Source organism: Bubalus bubalis, chromosome 6 (assembly GCF_019923935.1).
Source record: "Bubalus bubalis isolate 160015118507 breed Murrah chromosome 6, NDDB_SH_1, whole genome shotgun sequence".
NCBI lineage: Eukaryota > Metazoa > Chordata > Mammalia > Artiodactyla > Bovidae > Bubalus > Bubalus bubalis.
Window position 1 is genome coordinate 53,630,711 of NC_059162.1, and position 17,555 is coordinate 53,648,265.

Here is a 17,555-nt window from a genome sequence, read left to right on the forward strand (position 1 = left end):
CAAGCCGTATACATCAATTATGCACAGCTTTTTGGATGTCAATCACTCCCTAATAAAGTGGTTTAAAAATCACACTAGCCACAGGTGGTTATTTAAATTTAAAATGGGGAACACAGGTATACCTGTGGCGGATTCATTTCGATATTTGGCAAAACTAATACAATATTGTAAAGTTTAAAAATAAAATAAAATAAAAAAAATTGAAATAAAATTAAAATTTCAGTTCCTCACTTGCTCAATAGCCACATGTCACCTGCAGCTACCTTTTTGAACAGCCCCAATATAGTAACTTTCCCATCATCACAGATAGTTCTGGACACCATGGTTCAACAGATTTAGCTTTTTCCAGCTTCTGGATCTGCTCGCTTCTGTATCTTCTAACCTCTGCTTGGAATGTCCTTTACCTTTTCTTTAGCTAGCTCCCACATATCCTTCAGCATATAGCTCAGATACCACCTACTCTAAAGAAGAGTCTCCTGACCACTCACAATCCAGACTGTATGTCCTTCTGTGACCTGGGCATAGAATGCCCACAACAGTCAACAGCAATGTCAGTTTGGTGATCTTTAGTCCCTACCAACTCACTGAGGGAAGAGCGTATGTCTTCCACGTCTGATTCCCCAGGCCCCAGCTTAGTTTCTGAAAGACGGACAAAGCTCAGTATATGTTGAATAAGTGGTTTGCCCATTATTTGTCCCACCCCATGCAAATGCGATGGTTTACTCTTAAAAATTATCAAGAATTAAAAAGATATAGTGCCGAAGAATTGATGCTTTTGAACTGTGGTGTTGGAGAAGACTCTTGACATTCCCTTGGACAGCAAGGAGATCCAACCAGTCCATCCTAAAGGAGATCAGTTCTGGGTGTTCATTGGAAGGACTGATGCTAAAGCTGAAACTCGAATACTTTGGACACCTGATGGGAAGAACTGATTCATTTGAAAAGACCCTGATACTGGGAAAGGTTGAAGGCAGGAGGAGAAGGGGACGACAGAGGATGAGATGGTTGGATGGCATCACCAGCTCAATGGACATGAGTTTGAGTGAACTCTGGGAGTTGGTGATGGACAGGGAGGCCTGGCGTGCTGCAGTCCATGGGGTCACAAAGAGTGGGACACGACTGAGCAACTGAACTGAACTGAAAAAAATATATCAATAGAAGTATTTAAGAAACAATACATTTATTTCAGGAAGAGTAAAATTATTAATAAAGTAATGAAACAAGTGGTCATGCTTTATGAACCGCCTCATAAGACAGAGTCACAGCAGCAATACCGTAACCTTCTCTTGATAGAGACATGGATATATTACCTTCAAACTTCCACAAATATACATCATTGGAATAATTGCAAAGCACTTCCTCTTAATAATTCTCGCCAAAAGTAAAAGTTTCTCTGTTATCCTTGATCTTCCAGAGTGTCTCTGGGATCTTCATCTCCGGTTTCTTCTAAAATGACGGAATATTGCTGTAGAATGTGAATTTATGAGCACCAGGCAGGCCCAGGGTGCTTTTTTCCTTTTAAATAAAAAAAAAAAAATCACAATGAATTATATTTCTTAAGGCAATGGCAACCCACTCCAGTACTCTTGCCTGGAAAATCCCATGGACGGAGGAGCCTGGTAGGCTGCAGTCCATGGGGTCGCTAAGAGTCGGGCACGACTGAGCGACTTCACTTTCACTTTTCACTTTCATGCATTGGAGAAGGCAATGGCAACCCACTCCAGTGTTCTTGCCTGGAGAATCCCAGGGATGGGGTAGCCTGGTGGGCTGCCGTCTATGGGGTCGCACAGAGTTGGACACAACTGAAGTGACTTAGCAGCAGCAGCAGAGGAAAAATTTAAAATAATGATACATATAAAAAACAAAGGAGAGACTTCCTTGTAGTCCAGTGGTTAAAACTCCACTCTTCTAATGCTGGAGGTGCAGGTTTGATCCCTGGTCTGGGAACTAAGATCCCACATGATGGGAAGTACAGCAAATTAAAAAAGGAAGTAGAAGAAGGAATTTTCAAGACAGCTACCCAGAAACCCTGCCTGAGTTTCCAACCATCAGACTCAAGGTGGCAACATCAGCTCTTACCTGAATCCCCTTCCTAAAAACTTGCTGGACTCCATTACCATGTGAGCCAACTTCTTTAAAAAAATTTTTTTAAAAAGAACTCACCCACCACCAGATGACAACTTCTGTCTGCATTTGACATACAACTTCCTCCAGCTTTTCTCTACAAAGAGATAATCTTTTTTTGTTTCTTGCAAAAGTGAGATTACACTGTGCTTAGATTTAATTTTTTTCAATTAACAATCATAAATAAGTTTGTCAATAAATATGTCTGCAACATTATCTTAAATGTCTATCTAGCATTTAAAATAACACTGTCCAATTTGGGAAGCTTAGATTGTTTCCACTTCTTTTTTCCCCTCTTGTTAATAGGGCTGTGATCGCTCTCCTTCTGACTAAATGCTTGCCAGGGATCTACAGATCTGAATGTGTTCTGCTCCAAGACAGAAGCAAGGAATAATCTTCTTTGCTGAGATGATTAAAACCTGCCCAGGCCAACCTAGGAAAAAATGAACCAAATTAATGGGTCAGTGTTTTTCCCTAGAAAACAGTGTGAGGTAAAGCGTGCCTGCTAATGCTTCTCTGGGAGGTGCAACGGCAGAGCTGTGAAAGTGAGAGAAAAAGAAAAGCAAGGCAGGGAAGGAGGAAAGTGAGTACTTGTTAACGAGTTGGTCACAGCTTCACGATAAAACGTGACAGGTTTCCTGGTGACATGGGACAGTTCTGGCAGGGCATACCTAAAAACTGAGCCTCAGGATGATCCATAGCAGGGAGGATCCCTGGGTCTACTTTGGTTCAAGTAATCCCTGTGGGCAGAAACTCCTCCCCACTTCCACTGTCATCTGGTCCCTTGGTTGCTGTGGGAGTAGAGTCACGCTCAGAGGGGTGGTGCTTCCTCGGGGCCTGAAAGTGGTTGGAAGAGCTGATGCAGGAGATAGATGGGCTCCAGGTTAGCCATTTACAACTAGTCTCCCGTTTGCATTTCCTGAGACAAGAGTTAGATGGGCTCCAGTTGAGGCATTTACAATCAGCCTTCTCTTTGCCCTCCAAAATGGAATTAACAACAGAAACAAGGTAAATAGTCAGTGTTTGTCTCTTGTAAACACCTGAAGGTAATAGTCATAGCAAGGAAAAAGAGAAGCATAACTCTGAGTAAAAGATTAAGGGATCTCCACTCCCCACTCTTTTGGGACAAGGGAGATGCTATACATGCCCAGAAAGGCTCTTTGTGGGTCAAAAGTCAGGGGTTAATGCCAGACCAGGGGTCTTCTCTAGTAGCTTAGCTTGTAAAGAATCTGCCTGCAATGCAGGAGACCTGGGTTCGATCCCTGGGTCAGGAAGATCCCCAGGAGAAGGAAATGTCAACCCACTCCAGTATTCTTGCCTGGCAGGCTGTAGTCTCTGGGATTGCAGAGTCAGACATGACAGTTTGTCACTTTGTAGCCAATGCCAGACCATAATGAGGCTTGCTTCTCTCAGAAGCCTTCACTTCGAGGTCCATCTTGGCTGAGGGGTGTGTGTACACCCCAGGGGAGGGTCCCAGGGTAGGTCAGATGTAGAAAAAGAAACCAGATAATTGGCCTGAAGGAAGACAAAGACCCAGAAGAACTGACCTACATAAATGACTTAACCACCTCTTTGCTGGGCCTCCTAGGTGCTGCTAGTCATAAAGAACTCGCCTGCCAATGAAGGAGATGCAAGAAATGCGGGATCGATTCCTGGGTCAGGAAGGTCCCCTGGAGGAGGGCATGGCAACCCACTCTAGTATTCTTGCTTGGAGAATCCCCATGGACAGAGGAGCCTGGTGGGCTGTAGTCTATGGGGTTGGCAAAGAGTTGGACACGACTGAGTGCGCGTCTTTGCTGCACTCCTCTTCTCTCTGGGTGTGTATCTCTGCCTCGCTCCTCTCTTAACTAAACAACTACATCTCTATGTGCTCTCCCACTTGTTGTTGTGCTATGTCTCTAATAATAAATTTTGTAGCTGCATTTCCAGTTTCTGCCTCCATGATAAACACATTTTTCACTTGGGGCTGAGATCCAGGGAAACAATAGCTTTTAGCCTCTAGCCCTTGCTGGTCTAGTGGCTAGGATTCCTGGCTCTCATCTAGGCTACCCAGGTTTATTTCCTGGGCAGGGAATTAACATCTTGCCTCATGCCACTGTTGGCTGCTGCCTCACCAGCTGAGATCTGATTAGGGGTTCCCCTGGTTTAGTCAGGGTGAACATGGGTTACGAGATGCTCCCACTGTGGCTGGGTCATGGGGACCTGCCAGAAACCGAGCCTCACCCTGAGGGAGGCAGGACGTGCAAAGAAACTAAGAAATGGAACCAGCAGAGAAGGGGGATAACCTCTGGCTTTTAACGTGTAGTCTTCCCAGTAGGCCCATCAAAGCCCTTGGTTTTGAGAAAAAGGGGATTCTGCAGAGTGCTGTCCATGTGAAACACCAAATCCCATTCTCCCCAAGAGGTGGGACAGGAGTACAGCATTGTAAGGAATGGGGAAATGGAAATTAAGTTCCGTGGGCAGGAAAGCACCACCTTTCCTCTGGGGACAGAAAAAGAGCAGAGGTCAGACAGGGACATTTGGCTGAGTCTAACCACGTCTTCCTCCGCATCTCCTGGTCTGGGCCATCCAGTCCAAGTGACTCAAGCAGGCAGCCTGGGCTCAGCCGGGAGCTGGCTTCAGAGAGGGCGGGCAGGTACAGCTGTACATCCTGTTGTGCCCCGAGACCAATGGCACCTCCAAATGAGCATCCCAAAACCGCAAGGGGTAGAGGCAGAGGGAGAAGTTTTGCCCTGAGAATACTACTCAGAGTTCAGTTTAATTGAGTGGTTTCCGTTATGACTTTCCAGACTCTGAACAGGGAAAGTTTCCTGCAATCAGCTGGTCTATTAAAAAAAAAAAAAATGGCAGCAAAGCAAAGGAAGAAACTAGGGTGTGAAAGGAGAGGAAGAGGCAGGGACAAAGGAGATTGAGTCTGCTGGGTGGTTTCCCTGAGGTCTCCCAGTGCCAAGGACAAGTTAAAGCAACACATTACTGCTTATGAGTCTCATTATGCTCGGCCAAATTTGCTCTGGGCATTGTCAGTCTGCCCACGCTTGGCTTCTCCTTGCAGTCTTTGGTTTTCCTCAAGACCAGATGGTAGTTTTTTTTCTTTTCACAAGGATTTGAAAACAGAGAGGAAGATCTCAGACAGCCTCTGTAAGATTGTCCAGGCTTGGAATATAACGGAGGGTAGGATTAAATTCCTTCCTGTTTCCCACCACCTGAAGGATAAATCAAAGAGCTCTCTGGTGTTGGTGGCATATCCAGGGCATCCTCAAGCTAATCTATCCATCCTTACTTCCCATCACTTCAAAGGTTCTTGATCCTTCCCTGCTCCTAAGCCCTCCAATGACGTCATGCGTCTCTCTGACCTCCATGCTCACTCGGAAATCTCTTTCCCCGCAGTGCTCTCACTTCTGCCTGGGCATCACCTGCTTCTGGACCCAGTTCAGATTCACCTCCTGAAACCCTTCCTATCATCAGGTGAATCTGACTGCATCTTCTCTGTGCTCACATGTAGTGTGAATGGACATCTAGGTGAGATCTCAGTACACACTGTACCTATTGGGAACAATCCAGTCATTTCCTACTGGATTATGAACTGTTTAAACACAGGAATCATATTCATTTATGATCCTTCAGCACTGAAAATAATGTCTGGTCCCTGTGATGTACTCAGAAAATGCTCGTTGTTAGACAAAGTGCCTGTGTTTTCAGAGTAGTGCAGTTGGTTCTGTAGATACAGAGGGCAGATTATTCTACATTATTTTATATAAGGGACTTGAGCAGCCACAGATTTTTGTATCTGCAAGGGGTCCTGGTGCTGTGAAAGGAAAATCAATATGACACCAGTGTTGCTAAGAGAGCTCTCTAAATGAAGCTGTGGAGCCATTGAGGGTGGCTTGTACTCATCTCTCCTAGATAGAATCAGACCTTTTGACTACTACTGTCTTAATGCAAGCAACCAGAACAAATGCCAGAAACTCAAGATGCTTACTTGACACTTACCTTAAAACAACTGGTGTCAGCCATTAAGGACAAATATTTCTTTTCTTATGTCAGAATACAGCCTCATGGCTTTTGCCTTTATAAGCCCCTGACTCTTTCATTTCCTTGTAACACTCTTTTGGCTTTAGCTGAATCTATGTCTCCTGAAATACAATTTTTCAGACCCCCAAATAAACTCTTTTCCTATTTGCAGTTTTCTGGGCTTTTACGGTCCACAGAACCAATCCCCTGAAGATAAAAAGGGGTGACTTGCTGCATTTACATGCCTGCTGCACTGCTCAGCATGTTGCCCAATGGTAATCGCTTATCTGTGGTTCTCTGGGATGCTCCAGGTCCTTGAGGGCAAAGGACAATGCGTAGAACATTCTAGATGCAAAATGAGTGTTGACTTTAGGAAAGTGCAGTATTGTAGAGTACTTTTTACATTATCCAGAGCTCAGTCCATAGTCATTGTAACATTAGCAGATTTCTTGAGTACGAGCACTGAGCTAAGCGTGTCTTACACATCACACATTAATCATCACAACAGCCCTTAAGATGTGTACCCCTCCCCCTACCACTCACCCATTTTATGATGAGGAGACTATGACTCAAGGAGCTGAGGGATTTGCCCCAATATACACATCTAGACAGTGGCCGAGATGAGATATAAACTCTGGTTTGAATTCACATGCTATGAGGCAGCCAGCCTTTGTGTTCTAGCCCTTCCTCCCCATATCTCCAGTTACCTTTCAGCATCTGAACTTTCAAGAAAAGCAAACAAGCTTTCCTTCCTCACAGTCCCTGCTAACTGCTCCACCATATAGCTAACCAGTCATTTGGTTGACTGCAATATTACTACATTGTCATTTCATTTTACTTTCTGGCTATCAAACTTTAAGTTGTATCATAGAGACCTTGAAAATAGCTATGATTTGTGGCTGCGGGTGCAAGTAGAATTTCAAATGTGCAAGTAGGATTTCAAGAGTACAGATAGTCTTTATCTTGATTGGAACCAGGTTCAGTGAGAACCTATGAAAAGATATTTACTGGATAAAGAAGATGTGGTATGAATATACAAAGGAATACTTTGTTGTGGTGGTTTTTCAGTCACTAAGTTGTGTCCGACTCTGTGACCCCAGGGACTGCAGCATGCCAGACTTACCTGTCCTCCACTACCTCTTGGAGTTTGCTCAAATTCATGTCCATTGAGTTGGTGATGCTATCTAACCATTTCATCCTCTGTCGTCCCCTTCTCCTCCTGCCTTCAATCTTTCCCAGCATCCGGGTGTTTTCCAATGAGTCAGCACTTCCCATCAGGTGGCCCAAGTATTGGAGCTTCAGCTTTAGCATCAGTCCTTCCAATGAATATTTAGGGTTGATTTCTTTTAGGATTGACTAGTTTGATCTCCTTGCAGTCCAAGGGACTCTCAAGAGAGTCTTCTTTAGCACCACAATTAGAAAGCATCAATTCCTCAGTGCTTAGCCTTCTTTATGGTCCAAGTTTCACTCATGACTACTGGAAAAACCATAGCTTTGATGATATGGATCTTTGTTGGCAAAATGACATCTCTGCTTTTTAATATGCTGTCTAGGTTTTTCATAGCTTTTCTTCCAAGGAGCAAGCATCTTTTAATTTCATGACTGCAGTCACCATGTGCAGTGATTTTGGAGCCCAAGAAAAATAAAATCTGTCACTGCTTCCACTTCTTCCCCTTCTATTTGCTATGAAATGATGGGACCAGATGCCATGATCTTGGTTTTTTGAAAGTTGAATTTCAAGCCAGCTTTATCACTCTCCTCTTTCACCCTCATCAAGAGGCTCTTTAGTTCCTCTCACTTTCTGCCATTACAGTGGTATCATCTGCATATCTCAGGTTGTTGATGTTTCTCCCAACAATCTTGAGTCCAGCTTGTGAGTCATCCACCCAGGCATTTCACATGATGTACTCTGCATATAAGTTAAATAAGCAGGGTGACAATATACAGCCTTGTTGTACTCCTTTCACAATTTTGAACCAGTCTGTTGTTCCATGTCCAGTTCTGTTACTTCTTGGCCTGCATACAGGTTTATAAGGAGACAGGTAAGGTTGTCTGGTATTCCCATCTCTTGAAGAATTTTCCACAGTTTGTTGTGATCCACATAGTCAAAGGCTTTAGCGTCGTCAGTAAAACAGAAGTAGATGTTTTTCTGGAATTCCTTTGCTTTCTCTGTGATCCAATGAATGTTGGCAATTTGATCTTTAGTTTCCCTGCCTTTTCTAAACCCAGCTTGTACATCTGGAAGTTCTTGGTTCACATACTGCTGAAGCCTACTCAGCCATAAACAATGAAATATGCCGTTTGCAGCAACATGGATAGAACTACAGATTATCTTACTAAGTGAAGTAAATCAGAAAGAGAAAGACAAATATCATATGATATCACTTATATTTAAATCTAAAATAGGACACAAATGAAATTGTGAAACAGAAACAGACTCACAGACATGGAGAACAGATTCATGGTTGCCAAGTAGGACAGGGAGTTGGAGAGGAATGGATTGGGAGTTTGGGATGAGCAGATGTAAGCAATCATATATAGAATAGATAAGCAAGCTCTACTGTATAGAATAGGGAACTACATTCAATATCCTGTGATAAAACTGTAATAGAAAATAATAGAAATAATAGAAAATTATAGAAAATAATAGAAAATATGAAAAAGAATGTGTGTATATATATATGAAATATATACACATATGAATCACTTTTCTGTACAGCAGAAATTAACATTATAAATCAACTATATGTCAATAAAATACATTTTAAGAAAAGAAATTTACAACTTAGTAAGGACAGAATTGGTACCAGCATTGTTATGTAATATCTTAGAGCTTCTTGGGAAAGACCAAAATATGGACATCTTTAACATAAACAGACATCAGAGAGTTCACATTCACCTTCCCAAAGTCATACAGCAGGTATACAGAGAGTGACAATTTGAGTTTGCATTGGATAACAGGGCCTGTGTTGGAAATGCAGGTCAGGCCCAGATTGTGTTAGATCATGAAAGGAATTCTAAGACTGTATTAAGAAGACAGTGAGAAGATTTTTGAACACAGGGGCAATATAATCAGAACTACACTTTGGAAAACTAGCGATGTAGAAGAGAAAGTGAGGATGGAGGGATGAGAGGTTTGTGGGGAGACCATGAAGGAGGCTGTTGCCCTGACCAGTTTTGCTTCGATGAGATTTGCTCTAGATACATTTAAGACATCTCTTCAGTTAACCGGACAAGCAGAAATGCCCAGAAGGCAGGTGGAAGTGAGAGGCAGAAGAGAAGGGGTAACTAGAGGCAGAGATCTGTGAGTGGCTCTAGAACACCTGCAAAGCCCCAGAAGTAAATGAGATCGCTGTGGCTGAGGTAAGAAGGAAGAGGGATGAGGAGTGAGGATTCAACTTGGAGATTTGGGACCTTCAGAGGGAAGGAGAAAGGCAGGAAATTTTGAAGACAGGAGGAATAGTTAAAGAAGTGAAGCTCAAAGCAATGATTCCCAATCCAGGGATTGAAGCCAGGTCTCCTGCATTGCAGGCAGATTCTTTACTGTCTGAGCCACAAGGGAAGCCTACCAATGCAGGAGATGCAAGAGACATGGGTTCAATCTCTGGGTTGGGAAGATCTTCTGGAGGAGGGCGTGGCACCCCACTCTGGTATTCTTGCCTGGAAAATTCCATGGGCAGAGGAGCCTGACGGGCTATAGTCCATGGGGTCGCAAAGACTTGGACATGACTGAGCACATACATACACAGGGAGAACACAGATCTTAAGGCAGCAACACATAGTTCACCTCAACTGCTGCAGGGCAGGCTGCCCAGCTGCAAATCATTAGCTTAAATTGTCTGCTGGAAAACATCTCTGAGACTTTTCTGGTTCCTTTGTTCATGAGTAATTAATTCCTAGAAAACTTTTCGAGCCCCCAAATGTTCCTCCTGAGCTAGAAGGGTGGGACCTAACAGAGACTGCTGCTGCAAGGAAGAGGTCAGAGGCTTAATAGACCTGTTCTTGCTGCCTGTCCTGCAGTCACTGTGAGGGTTTGTCAGGCAGGGAGCTGGGGTGGGAGGAAGGCTTCTGTGTTTGGAAAGGAACATTAACTGAGAAGCTTGACAGGGAGCACGGTGCTTTCCCCCCCAGAGTGACAGGACTTATCCTCTGAAGAGTTTGTGTCACAGACCAGGGGTGTGTGCATGTATAGTGTACACACGCATCTCTGAGGAATGGAGGAACTTTTGGCTAACATTGGGAGAAACATGTGATATCAAATAAAATTTCTGAATGGTCCTTGCTTATACTCGGTCAAAAAGCTGATGATCTTTAATAGATTTCAATAAAATGAAATGATGGCTTTCTTCCAGTTATTTCATACTAGAAATTCTGCCAGGCTCTCCCAGCTTTCCCAAAGAAATTAGAAACAAAGAAGTGAAGAAAATGCTAGCTTTCTCAATTCTCTAGTTTTTTACAATAATCACTGGACATACTGACAGGTTGTGGGAAGTTTGTGAGTGTGCTTGGCCTCTATGGATCCCGCATTTCTTAGCTACAAGCGCCAGTGAACATCAGCAGTAGAGACGTGCTGCCCAATAGTTGAAGAGGATGGTGTGGGTAGTGTGTCAGATTATATTTTTCTCAGATTTGTCTCAACAGTATCTCCTGTTCCACGTATGTGGATGGACATAGACATTCCTTCCATAGAAAAGTGGGTTTCTGTGTCCCCACTCCTCTGCCCCTGACATGGACAAGATTTACAACTATTTCAACCAAGAGAAAAGACTCTGATGCTGGGAAAGGTTGAGGGCAAAAGGAGAAGTGGGCCACAGAGGATAAGATGGCTGGATGGCATCACTGACTCAATGTACATGAGTTTGAGCAAGCTTGGGTAGCTAGTGAAGGACAGAAGCCCAGCGTGCTGCAGTCCATGGGGTTGCAAAGAGTTGGACATGACTTAGCGACTGAACAACAACCACCACCAATAGAATATAGCAGAAGTGAGGTCATAAAAGGTGATGCTGTATACTTTCTCCTGTTGAAATAGCAACCTTGGAACCCTCAGTTATCATCTAAGATCTCTGACTACCCTGAAGCTTCCCATGCTGTGTGGAGAGGCCCAAGGAGTTTCCAGCCAACAGCCATAATCAAACGCCACACGTGGGAGTAGAGACATCTCCAGATGCTTTTAGCATCCATCTACCGAGTCTTCCCAACCGAAGTCTCAGATACCATGGGGCAGAGATAAGCTGCCTTTGCTGTGCTCTTTCCAAATTCCTTATCCACAGAATCTGGGAGTGTAATAAATAATTGCTTCACCCTATTATATTTTTTGGAGAAGGCAATGGCACCCCACTCCAGTACTCTTGCCTGGAAAATCCCATGGTTGGAGGAGCCTGGAAGGCTGCAGTCCATGGGGTTGCTGAGGGTCGGACACAACTGAGCAACTTCACTTTCACTTTTCACTTTCATGCATTGGAGAAGGAAATGGCAACCCACTCCAGTGTTCTTGCCTGGAGAATCCCAGGGACAGGGGAGCCTGGTGGGCTGCTGTCTCTGGGGTCGCACAGAGTTGGACACGACTGAAGCGACTTAGTAGCAGCAGTATTACGTTTTTGGTTTTGTTTTTTACAAGGCAATAGTAAGTAGTACAGATATGAAACCAGGAGACCTATCTGGTCTCTGAGTCCTTCTGAGATACATTTTCGGAGAGTTAGAGCTTCTTGGAACACTATTTGAAAACCTTTGGATCAACCAAGGCCTCCAAATCCCATGTTTCTAAGAAACCTAGAATTTAATAGCTTTATCAAGAAAGAATTATCTTGCTTAGTGTCATGAATTGTATCCCCTCTCCCAAAGAAGTTCTAACCCCTACCTGTGAATGTGAATTTATTTGGAAATAAGGTCTCTGCAGATTATCAGGTTAAGATGATGCCATCAGTATGGGCTCAGATCCAATATTACTGTGTACTTAAAACAAGAGACACACAGGGATAATGCCTGTGATAACACCTCCTAATGATGATGGAGGTAGAGATCAGGTGATGCATCCATCAGCTGAGGATTACCAAAGATTGCCTGCAAACCACAGACTTATGAAACAGTTTCTCCCTCATGACCATCAGGAGAAACCAACTCTGATGACACCTTGACCTAGAACTATGAACAATAACTGTTTGTTTAACCCACCCAGTGTGTGGTAGTTTGTTACAACTACATTCAAGAACCAGTTTGAACAGGGACGATGGCCCTTCATAGCTCCAAGGCTCTCCGTTAATGGAATGGTTTTTCAGGATTCATTTCATAGAAGTCAGAATGAGAAGCACTTAGAAAAATACAAAAATAAATTAGGTCTTGGTTTCCGCAATCATTGGAACTACAACTCTGGAAGAAGAGACATGGTAAGTCTTAAAATAATCATAGTACAACTGGTAAGTGTGGTGGATAATGAGGCATGTAGAAAGTCTTGAGAGAAATTCTTAACGTCTTAAAATTCTTTTAAAACATCTCTGGGATCTTAGTATAAGTAGAGCCAAAATTAGATTTGGATGGATAGGACTGAAGATAGAAGGGGCATTTTTATGAATGTTTAACAACCTGTGAATCCCTGTCTAATCAATTGCTGTTGTTCAATTGCTCAGTTGTGTCCAACTTTTTGAGACCCCATGGACTGCAGCATGCCAAGCTTCCCTATCCTTCACCAGCTCCCAGTGCTTGCTCAAACTCATATCCATTGAGTCAGCGATGCCATCTAACCATCTCATCCTCTCTCATCCCCTTCTCCTTCTGCCTTCAATATTTCCCAGCATCAGGGTCTTTTCTAATGAATCGGCTATTCACATCAGGTGGCCAAAGTATTGGAGCTTCACCTTCAGCATCAGTCCTTCTAATGAATATTCAGGATTGATTTCCTTTAGGATTGGCTGGTTGGATCTCCTTGCAGTCCAAGGGAATCTCAAGAGTCTTCTCCAACACCACAGTTCAAAAGCATCAATTCTTCAGTGCTCAGCCTTCTCTACGGTCCAACTCTCACACGCATACATGACTAATGGAAAAGCCATAGCTTTGACTAGACGGACCTTTGTCAGCAAAGTAATGTCTCTGCTTTTTAATACACTGTCAAGTTTTGTCATTGCTTTTCTTCCAAGGAACAAACGTCTTTTAATTTCGTGGCTGTAGTCACCATCTGCAGTGATTTTGGAGCCCAGGAAAACAAAGTCTGTCACTGTTTCCATTGTTTCCCCATCTATTTGCCATGAAGTGATGGGACCGCATGTCACCATCTTTGTTTTTTGAATGTGGAGTTTTAAGCCAGCTTTTTCACTCTCCTCTTTCACCATGAAGAAGCTCTTTAGTTCCTCTTCACTTTCTGCCATAAGGGTGGTGTCAGCTGCATATCTGAGGTTATTGATAACTCCTTTATTGTCATGTCTATTTAAAGCATTTAGAGTCCTAGACACATTTTTGTATAATGTTTGTTTCCTCCTTGTACACATAAGAAAAAAATGTCTATGAGTCTAAATATTTTAAAACAACCTAGAATGCAACTTCTGTCTTACAAGCATTTTCTACAAGGTTTTGCAGTAAACTTTCAGGCATTTTTGATGTGAGTTCTTGATCAGATTTATAGTTAAAGCTTTCAATAGTTTCTGACTTAGGAGAAGTTTTCTGAAAATAATGATCTAGCTAGTTTTCCATAATTGAGATTTTACGGTTTTAACATTGTTGATAGAACTGAAGGGCAATGAATCAGCCTGAAGTTTAGAAAGTGCACTGAGCATCCTTCATCAGGAGGCTCCCGGTTAAGTCAATCACACCTCTATCCCCCGTGCCCTCATAACAAACAAAAGCCTTATGTAAATAAACCAGGTATTTAATACCTCTGACATTTTTCATATTTCCCATTAGATACCAGTTCAGTTTCTCTGAGAGGTTATCTGGGCTTACAAAATATTTATATAGCTAAATGCTTAGAGTGAATAGTTTTGATTGAAGCTGAATCTTTAGTTTCCAATTTTACAAGCACGAACTCATTTAAAATGCTTCCTCACTTCTTGTAATAACCTATAATGGAAAATAATCTGGAAAGGAGTATATATACACGCATATACATATACATATATATATATATATATATATATATATATATATAACCCAATCAATTTTCTGTACACCTGAAGCGACAACATTGTTAATGAAATGTACTTCAATTTGAAAAAACAACCAAAGTGGGGAAAACAATTCCTCACCAAAGTAAGGGGAGTTAGCATCCTATCTTTGTTTCTGGATGCAAAAAACAACTAAACCTCTGAATATGCTGATACTGTCAAGGTTCAGAATGTGACTTCCAAGAAAGTCTATAAGTCACATTACCAGAGGCTAGAACCTGGGAGAATTAAGAAACAACCCTGAATAAATAATAAGTTCTAAATAAAGTCTTTCTTACCATTCTAACAAGTATCAAGATTAATTTTTCTTTAACACCACTTTAGTGGTCATTAACGTACATGGCCTCAGGTTTTTGTTGAGACTGGCTACATCATAAAGTATTTTTCATGAAGCAATTTAAATCATTAAGAACTATAATTTATACATATAACTCAATAGAATAAATGGAACACACCTACTACTTCATAAATTTGTGGACATTTATTTCTCAAGTTTACAATGGTGTAGCTTCATGTTCTTGTATTGATTTTATTTATTCTTGGACTAAATCAGCCCGACAATTTGAAAGCTGTTCAAATGTTACTTAGAGTATGATTTTAACAAAATTATTCCAGATAGTCTATGTGAAATTACAATGGAATCCCAAGAACTTTGTAATTCAGATAAAAATGTTGTTTATCCCTATACCAAAATCACTGCTGAGGAGTTGATATTTTTCTTAGAAGAATTATGGAAGAGATATAAAATGCAAAACTTATATGTGGCCTTTTTGTGTCACTTTTCCCAAGATCTGTATTACCTGATCAGGTAATTATCATATTATATTAATAAGAATGGAACTAAATACTTTTTAATAGTGATGTCTAGATGTAACCTGAGTTGAAATAAAATTAATTCCACAGGGACCTAATGTGTAGCACAGGGGACTATAGTCAATATCTTTTAATAACCTATAATGGAAAAAATCTGAAAAAGAATATATATTTTTTTATATCCATATATCTGGGGCTTCCCAGGTGGCTCAGTGGTAAAGAATCCACCTGCCAAGCAAGACAGGTAGGTTCAGTCCCTGAGTTGGGAAGATCCCTGGAGAAAGAAAATGGCAACCTACTCCAGTATTCTTGCCTGGGAAATCCCATGGACAGAGGAGCCTGACAGGCCACAGTTCATGGGGTTGGAAAAGAGTCAGACAAGACTTAGCAACTAAATAGCAGCAGCAATATCTTTGTATCTGAATCACTTTGCTGTGTAATAACTATAGCAATATTGTGAATCAACTATTCTTCAGTTCAAAAAATTAATTAAAGGACTAAAAAAAAAATAAAGAGAAAGTCCATCTTCTAATTGTTTCCAAACTTTACAACAGAGGAACCCCTGAATCACAATAATCAGAATGGCCAGTTTGGTTAAGATGTTTGGTGATAAAATCTTTGCCTGATGTTTTGTTCTAAAAAATATTTATTTTATTATTATTATTTATTTGGCTGAGTCAGGTCTCAGTGGTAGCATACAGATTCTTCACTGCATCATGTGGAATCTTTCTCTGTGGTGTACAGACTCTAGCTGTGGCACCTGGGCTCAGTAGTTGCAGTTCATGGGCTTAGTTACTCTGCGGCATGTGGGATTTTAGTTCCCCAACCAGGGATTGAACCCATGTCCCCTGCATTGCAAGGCAGATTCTCATCCACAGGACCACCAGGGAAGTCCCCTAGTGCTGTGATTTTTATGCAAAATATCCAGACTCTGAAAATTTCATCACTGTGATATGCCTGATCACATAAATGTTTACTCACACCTTGATTGTTCACAAATGCTTAAATATGAAACCTAAATTATAACCTGTATTCAAAGGTTTATACATAAAAATAATGCAGCTTATGAAGAGCTTTTCACTTTTTCCTGCTTGGATATTTAGAATGACATTCAAATATACATTCAGAAACACACAGGCCTGGTGTTATGGCTGTTTAAGTACCCTGCTTATTTTAGTGACTTTCATATATCTCTCCATCTAAATCAAAGTGTTTATCCTGTACCTTGCTAACTGAAACAACTGAGTTAATTTTAGTGTTTATCTCAATGTTCTGTATAAATGAAAGGACTGGAAGATGGGGTGGTGGGAGGTGGCAGTAGACAGAGCCTTTTTATTTGTGCAACTTGCACTGGAATCACGAGATGTTTCTGATCTGCTGCCCATCTCAGCTTGTCTCCAAAGTTTCTCCAGCACTCTCCCATAATTCCTTCTAAGTTTCTGTACACATATTCGCAAGGCCTCTCTCATCACACTCACAATCTCTCCTCATCTCGACAGTTCTTTCCCAAAGGACTATCAGTTGATTATCAGTGAAATAACTGAGTCATAAATAACTACAGAAAAATTTGTAAAATGATAATTTAGCTTCAAAGTTACCATCCACAATTTTCTTATGCATAAGTGGTTCATAAAGTTATTTTATTAAGCACTTCCCTATGCTTGGAGTGTATGTGTTTAACTAGGGAAGTCTTTCTAGTTGTACAGAACCATTCTGATTTAAGTAGACCCAATTATCACCATAAAAGTATTTACTGAGAGCTGGGCTGGACAGCCATTGTACAGTCTGATCTGGTAAATACACAGAAACTGCACTCCAGATTACACAGCAAGGCACTAATGACCCAAATGAAACTCCAGGGGCACCTTAGGTAAATGCAGTACAGAGAATTAAGGAAGGAAATCATTAGTCACAATTGCAGAAACTAGCCAAATACAAAGTGAAAAAAATGCATGCAGCCTATTTCCTGCAGAGTATGGGGAGCCTTGGTAACAGAATATGCAAAAACACAAGAGAAATGCAAAAGAGAAACATGATTTCTACAAATAAATAAGAAAGGGTCTGATCTCAATTTTAAATTACAAAAACGATTTTATTTAATTTATTTTCTGTTCCTATGTACTACATAGCCAAATAACATTAAGACATTGTATCATGAATTTACACTATGACAGATCAACTTTCAAGCATTTTCTTGACAGTCTTGGAGGTTTTGCCAGCACTGACAAAATCTGAACATATACAGTAAGAGGAAACGAGCAGCAAAAGGAAATCTAAGTGACCACATAAGGCATTGAGTTTCAACCCCACAAAAAATATTCATTAAATAGGCAGAATCATATGAGAGAGTGAACAATGTTCAGCAGAAAGCAAATTTATACCATATCCAAAACCATGTATAGGAACTATTATTTAACAGGACCAAAAAACTGTTTGAAGTTATATACCCCTTTTTGA

The 17,555-nt window shown here is 41.4% G+C and overlaps 1 long non-coding RNA gene across 1 annotated transcript; it reads right to left on the reverse strand.

The window, feature by feature from the left end:
• Window positions 1-1,163: 1,163 nt before the first annotated feature.
• Window positions 1,164-7,210, reverse strand: LOC123334064. Its single transcript, XR_006551818.2, has 2 exons — window positions 2,164-7,210; window positions 1,164-1,515 (listed from the first exon to the last, which is right to left on the reverse strand). It is a non-coding gene; the product is annotated as an uncharacterized LOC123334064 (long non-coding RNA).
• Between the last annotated feature and the right edge of the window lie 10,345 nt (window positions 7,211-17,555).